The following is a 7,180-nucleotide window of genomic DNA, read 5'->3' as shown; positions in this document are numbered from 1 at the left end:
AGTGGAGGGAGGGAAGGGGAAGGGGAAGGGGAAGGGGAAGGGGAAGGGGAAGGGGAAGGGGAAGGGGAAGGGGAAGGGGAAGGGGAAGGGGAAGGGGAAGGGGAAGGGGAAGGGGAAGGGGAAGGGGAAGGGGAAGGGGAAGGGGAAGGGAAGGGAAGGGAAGGGAAGGGAAGGGAAGGGAAGGGAAGGGAAGGGAAGGGAAGGGAAGGGAAGGGGGAGGGGAAGGGGGAGGGGAAGGGGGAGGGGAAGGGGAAGGGGACGGGGAAGGGGACGGGGAAGGGGACGGGGAAGGGGACGGGAAGGGACGGGAAGGGAAGGGAGAGGGAGAGGGAGAGGGAGAGGGAGAGGGAGAGGGAGAGGGAGAGGGAGAGGGAGAGGGAGAGGGAGAGGGAGAGAAGAGATCATCATCCTATCATTCTATTATTCTGTGGTCTTTTGGGAGGCATGACCAGCCTGTGGGCCGAGGAGCCAGGTCTTGCTCAAGTGCTCAGGGAACAGCTGATTGCCAATGTTGGGGTCAGGAAGGAATTTTCCCCCGGGGCAGACTGGCCCTGGTCCCCGGGGTTTTTTTGCCTTCCTCTGCAGCATTGAGCATGACCACCTGTCAGAGCTCCTCTGGGCCCTTTTGGCTCAGTTCATGCCCACTGCTCTTGCCCTCCGAGGCACCACTCGTGCCCTGGCTTTCTCGGGTTCTTTCTCCCAGGGCAAGTTTGCAGCAGGAGCTAGCTCTCTTCCTTCTCCTTCTATTAAAATATGTAATTTTAATAAAATAAATATAAATATTAAAAAAAAAGAATCTGTTTCCAGATGTATCCTTTGTGTATGTGTCCCTGAAACTGTTTTTGGATCTAAAACCTCTCTGGCATTTCAGTCAAACAGTCACATCTTTATTGGACTCATTGTGAGCGTACAGAATAGAGCAGCACAGCACAGCACAGCATCGTTGTGCTCAGTAGTTGTGCCTGGAGCACGATGAGCTCTGAGCCAGGCCTGAGGACTCCATCCAGGAGAGCCGCTCTCTGCAGGGCAGGGCCCAGGCCCATCCAGGAGATGGGGCAGAGACAGGCACACACACCTACAACATGGCTCAGGCAGGCACCAGAAGTCCCAGGCTGAGCTGAGACACGGCCCCTGGGCCCCTGCAGGAGATGGTCCCCAGGGAGGCCGGTCCCAGCCACTGAGGCCTTTGAGCACCCCCAAGACCCTGTAGACACGGATGGCTGGCAGCTTTGGAGACTGAGTCTTGGCCCAGATGGACCTTCTCTCTGATCAGGACTTTTGTTCTCAGATTCTTTTGTTTAGGTGTGTTTTTTCCAAAGCAAAGATCTCAGGCATTACTGAAAGGGAGAACAAGGAGAAAAAGAAATCCATGTCACACACCACACACTATCCCATGTGTGTATGAGTTTTGATACAAATGTCCAAAATGGCAGTAGCTTCCTTACTCTTTCAGTACTCAAAAGAGTATCTCTTAAAGGCTTTCCGTAAGTTCTGAACCTCTTCCCACCAATCAAGGTAGGGAAATAGCTCTGAGAAAGGTGCAAGTCACACAGGAGGTGTGGAAGGTTTACCCTGCGGCTGAAGTGCATTTTGCATCCCCTGTACAGATGGCCAGCTGTGGATCTTGGTTTGGGTAGAAAAGGAAACATGACTGCAATAGCAGAGATGGACTCTTTTTGCTCATTTGGGAAGAGTCATCATTTGCCTGGCTGTGCTTTGGGAGTGGATCCAAATGTTGTAGGTCTGAACATGATTGGCCTTTCCAGCACACCAGTGCCACCTCCGCTCACTTGTTTTTCAAAGCGAGTCTTATTTCCATGGCGGTCTATTGGCACTGTCCAGCCCAGCCTATGGCTCTGGTTACACTTGGGATTTTCTCCATGCTGCAGTGGTTGAAACCATCCTGCTATCCCCTCAGAAAAGGCTTTGTGACCCTGGTCCTCCTCACTGTGGGGCCTCATGGACATCAGCTCTGGTGCAGAGAGGGGACAGCTACCAGGGCTTTTCTCTTGGTTGCAGGGCTGGTTTCTGCCATGACTGGAGAGAAGAGCAGGAGGTTTGTCCTGGAGAGCCAAACAGCAGAGAAGGCATCAGGGACAGCCAGCAGCTGTGCCCAGCACGTGGCCACCAAGGGCAGGGACAGCCCCCTGGAACTCCTGGGCACCGGGACTGCCTTGGGGCCAGCGCCTCAAAGGCTTCCTGCAAAGGGTGCTGGGTGGGGCTGTGGTGGGGGGGCTTTGCAGCTTCCCCCTGCTAGGGAAAGGAGGAGAAAGGAAAGAAGGGAAGTGAGGTATAGTTCAGCTGTAAGGGACCTATAATGACCATCTAGTCCCACTGCACGACCAATTCAAGGCTGATCTAAAGTTAAAACAGGGTAGTAAGTGCATTGTCCAAATGCCTCTTGAATGCTGAGGCTTGGGGCATCAACCAGCTGTCATAGAATCACAGAATGGTTGGGCTTGAAAGGGACCTCTGGAGATCATCTAGCCCAACCCACCTGCTAAAGCAGGTTCGCCCAGAGCAAGATTGCACAGGAAGGTGTCCAGGCGGGTTTTGAATGTCTCCAGAGGAGGACACTCCACAACCTCTCTGGACAGCCTGTTCCAGTGCTCAGGCACCCTCACAGTAAAGAAGTGTTTCCTAATATTCAGATGGGACCTCCTATGTTGTTCCCGTTGCCCCTCATCCTATTGTTCAGAAGTCTGTTCCAGTATTTGACCACACTCTCAGTAGAGGGTCAAGTCTGAACTTCCTCTGACCCAGGTTTGCATCATTCCCACATGTCCTGTCACAGGATACCAGGGACAAGAGATCAGCACTTCCCTATACACTTCCCTCCTCAGGAACTTTTAGAGGGCAATGAGCTTGCTCATCAGCTTCCTTCTCTCCAAACTAGAGAAATCCAGATTGCTCAGCCACTCCTCAGAGGACATGCCTTCCGGTCGTTCACCAGCTTTGTTGCTCTATGGACACATTTGAATACTTCAACATCCTTGTCAAATCGTGGGGCCCAGAACTGCACACAGCACTCAAGGTGAGGCCACAGCAACTCTGAATACAGCAGGATAATCACCTCCTTTGAGCGGTTGGTTCTGCTCTGTTTGATGTACCCCAGGATGGGATTTGCACTCTTGGCTGCCAGGGCACACACTGCTGACTCTTGTTGAGCATCCTGTCAACCAGTGCCCCAAGGCTCCTTTCTGCAGGGCTGCTCTCCAGCCAATCCTCTCCCCATTTACACTTGTGCTTGGCATTACTTTATCCTAGGTGCAGAATCCGGCATGTGGACTTGTTAGATTTTATGCCATTGATCATTGCCTAATGCTCCAATCTATCTAGATCGTTCTGCAAGGCTCCTTGTCCCTCAGGATAGTCATCAGCACCTCTGAGGATGGTATTATCAGAAAATTTGCTAATGGTGCATTAAATTCCTGCATCCAGATTATTGATAAAAATATTGGACAGACCTGGCCCTAGGACTGAGTCCTGAGGAACATCCCTGGTGGCTTACCTGAAGAATTTTTTCCTCATATCCAATCTAAACCTCTCCGTGTGCAACTTGAGGCCATTTCCTCTTGTCCTATCACTTGCTACTTGGGACAAGAGACCAACACCCTCCATGATAAAACCTCCTTTCAGGCAGCTGTAGAGAGTAATAAGGTCTCTCCTCAGCCTCCTGTTCTCAAGGCTGAACAGCCCCAGCTCCCTCAACCACTCCTCCTAAGACTGGTGCTCCAGACCCTTCATCAGCCTTGTCACCCTCCTCTGAACTCTCTCCAGCACCTCAATGTCTTCCTTGCCATGAGGGGCCGAAAACTGACCCCAGGATTCAAGGTGCAGCCTCACCAGTGCCCAGTACAAAGGGATGATCACTTCTCTAGTCCTGCTAAAGCTCTGATTGAATCAAGGGTTGAACACCTTGGTGTGGCCCACTTGGTGACAGGTTGGACTGCAGACTTCTGAGGTCCCTTCAACCTCAGTTCTCTTATGATCCCATTGTGATGTTGGGCTCTGTTTCTAACCGGAGCAGAGCAGGCGATGATGGGGCAGGATCCACCTGTGCTGTAGGTGACCACCTAAACCAACATCTCAGCCAGTGACCCAGCCAACACCTCAGTGTGACTCGCTCTGGGCGAAGTGTGAGGAGTCCTGGGCAGGGAAGGTTCAGAGGGCATGGGGCGCTGTGCAAGACACAACATGTTCTTGGCTTCATGCCTGCAGGCCCATCAGATGTCAGTTGATGTCAATGAAAATTAAAATAAGAAGAACTGAAGACAAAGATCCAAAGCAAAGGAACGTGTCAACCTTCTTTTTCTTTCTTTGTTTCTTTCTTTGTTTCTTTCTTTCTTTCTCTGTTTCTTTCTTTCTCTGTTTCTTTCTTTCTTTCTTTCTTTCTTTCTATTTATTCATGTATTTATTTATGTATTTACTTATTTACTTATTTGTTTACATACTTATTTATTTACTTATTCACTTATTTACTTATTTATTCACTTATTTAGTTAGTAAGTTAGTTACTTACCAATTTATTTATTTACTTATTCACTCATTTATTTATTTATTTTCATATTTATTTATTTGCTTATTTATTTATTTATTTATTTATTCATTCATTCATTCATTCATTCATTCATTCATTCATTCATTTTAAAGTCTTTTTAGGGGAGTCTCTTTTTTTTGGAAAGGAAAGAGTTCTCCAGAACTGGGATGAATTTAGGACACAAATGTCTTCAGCTCCAGGGACACAAACACCTGGTGCCAGTGTAGATGCCCCGGGAACCTCTGCCCAGGTTCCACCTGCACTGCAAGGTGCTCTGGTCTCCCCAGGTCCTGTGTGATAGATGCCAATCCCAGGCCAGCACCTCAGGTACACTGGGGCCCTAAAATGGCCCTGGCTGTTTATGGTGAAACAGCTGATGACTGATGTCTGCCTGGAAACGTGCACTTTATTGTTGTTGTTTTATTTGTTTGTTTTGTTTTCTTTTTTGTTTGTGTGGCTTTGATTGTGTTTTGTTTTGTTTTGCTTTGTTTTTTAACATATTAATTAAAAAAATAAAAGGCCAAAAAGTGAATTACGGGGAAGGGTACTAAGGATAGGAGAAGAAATATTGGTCTTCCCCTGTACTTCTGTTACCAACACTCTATTATTTCATCTCTCTCGTCATTCAGGAGTTTTTGGTTTTGGTTTTGGTTCTAGTTATTGTTTAGTTGTTTTGGGGTGTTTTTGGTTCGGTTTTGAGGAGTTTTCTGTTTCTTTTGTTTGTTTTATTTTTTCTTTGTTTGATTGGAGATTTTTTGTTAATTGTTATTTTAACATATTAACATTTAAAAGAAAAAAGCCAAAAAGCAAATTATGGGGAAGTGTACTAAGCAAATTATGGGGAAGTGTACTAATATTGGTCTTCCCCTGTATTTCTATTACCAACACTCTAGTATTTCATCTCCCTCGTCATTCAGGAGTTCCCACCTCTCCTGATTAAATGTCCCTGTCCAAGGACAACTTTCCAGCACTGTCTGGATGTTTGCCCTTCCCAGTGCTCTCAGGTTTCTCCTCCACTTGCTCTTTGGTCATTCAGTGGCCTTTCAACTGTCTGGTTTCTGCTTTGAGCTTCAGGGAGTTACGAACTTGCCCCGTTCTTCAGAGCTCTAATTAACATGGCAGTCAACATGTTCACTGTGTTTATTTTATCCTCTCCTATCTCTCTGTCTAAACCAGTTCTTGTGTGGGTGTCCCTTGTGGATGCTGGACCTCATCAGATCCAGCTTACACACACAGCAAGGAAAGTGTTTTGCTGTTTATTAAACTGATGTAGGAAAAGTGATGCAATCTCTGGTGGCCAATGAGGGAACCGGCAGACTGGGGGTGGGGGTGAGGAGCCAGGTTGTCCATACAGTGTCCAGCCTCAAGGGACTGTTCTCCTGCCTGTCCAGATGTCTTCAGGAGACCCTCGGGATCCATGTCCAGTGTAGAATGCTGCTGTCACTTCTTCTATACACTGAAAAATGACAGAAAACAAGCTTGAAATAATAAACCTCCTTCATTAAATCTTCTTTGAAACCTTCATCAGCCAGTGTCCCATTGAAACCTCTCCAGTTAGTTCTACAAGTCTGGAAGATTTGAAGAAAATTACAGAAAGAAACATTGCTCGTTAGGGCTTTCTGTGTTTTAATGAGCCCCGTGGCGTATTTGGTACTGAGTCCATGAACCTCAGATACCAAGGACAGGCTGAAGAATCTGCTCAAGAAGTCCAAGTCAGCAGCAAACTCCAAAGTACCTTGAAGCATTAATGGGTCCCACTGAGGGCTGTTACTGACAAAGCCTCCCCAGGGACTCCTTAGAGCAGATAATTGGAGACTGTGATTGCATCAGGCAAAGGCAAAGTGCAGCAGCTCTGATGCTGAGAAAGCCCTTGGTTTGTTTGATGAAGGACAATGGCCAAGCCTTGAGCCCCTGCCCCTGGGAAGGGAGATCCTGTCCCTCACGTGTGGCTCAGGTTCTTCCTGGGGCTGTGGGGGGTGCAAACCCAGTGCAGGACAATGGTGTCATACCTCCTTGTCTCCCTGGGGGTGCAAGGAGGCAAAGAAGCCCCATGGCCATAACGACTGTGTCTTTTCTTAGGCCTTGTTGGCAGTGGCATCAGCCATAGCCAAGGGGACGAAGACCTTGGCTCTTTCAGGGACATCCAGCCTCACTCTTGGCCATCTCCACTACAGTCCATCCAACACTGTCCCAGGCCTGTGGCTGTTTCCCCACAGGCTGCAGACACCCCATGCGCTTCCCCACCTTGTTCTCAGCCCAGTGTGTCCCCACCTGTGCTGCTGTCTCTCCATCCGCACCAGCTGTTCCTTAAAACACAAAGTCATGGCTGATCCAGAGTCCTTCTGAGTGACAACAGCACTGCGCTCAGAATGACATTTCTTTATCCTGAACTCCACTCTGGACCTCCAGAGCTGCAGTTTCTGATGGTTTTCCTTTCTCACGCTGTTTCCCAACAACAAAAACAAAAAATTAAAAATTGACACCATATTGTAAAGTGATTTTCAAGTTTTCTGAAGCTACTACTGCCCTTTCTTGTCATGGTTTTACCACAGCCACCAACCAAGACCATGAGAGCTGTTCACATCCTGCTCCCAGTCCCCAGGTGGGATAAGGGAGAGAAGTGAATAGGAGGGGAGAAAC

Source organism: Columba livia, chromosome 9 (genome assembly GCF_036013475.1).
Source record: "Columba livia isolate bColLiv1 breed racing homer chromosome 9, bColLiv1.pat.W.v2, whole genome shotgun sequence".
NCBI classification, from domain to species: domain Eukaryota; kingdom Metazoa; phylum Chordata; class Aves; order Columbiformes; family Columbidae; genus Columba; species Columba livia.
This window is presented reverse-complemented; position numbering follows the sequence as displayed.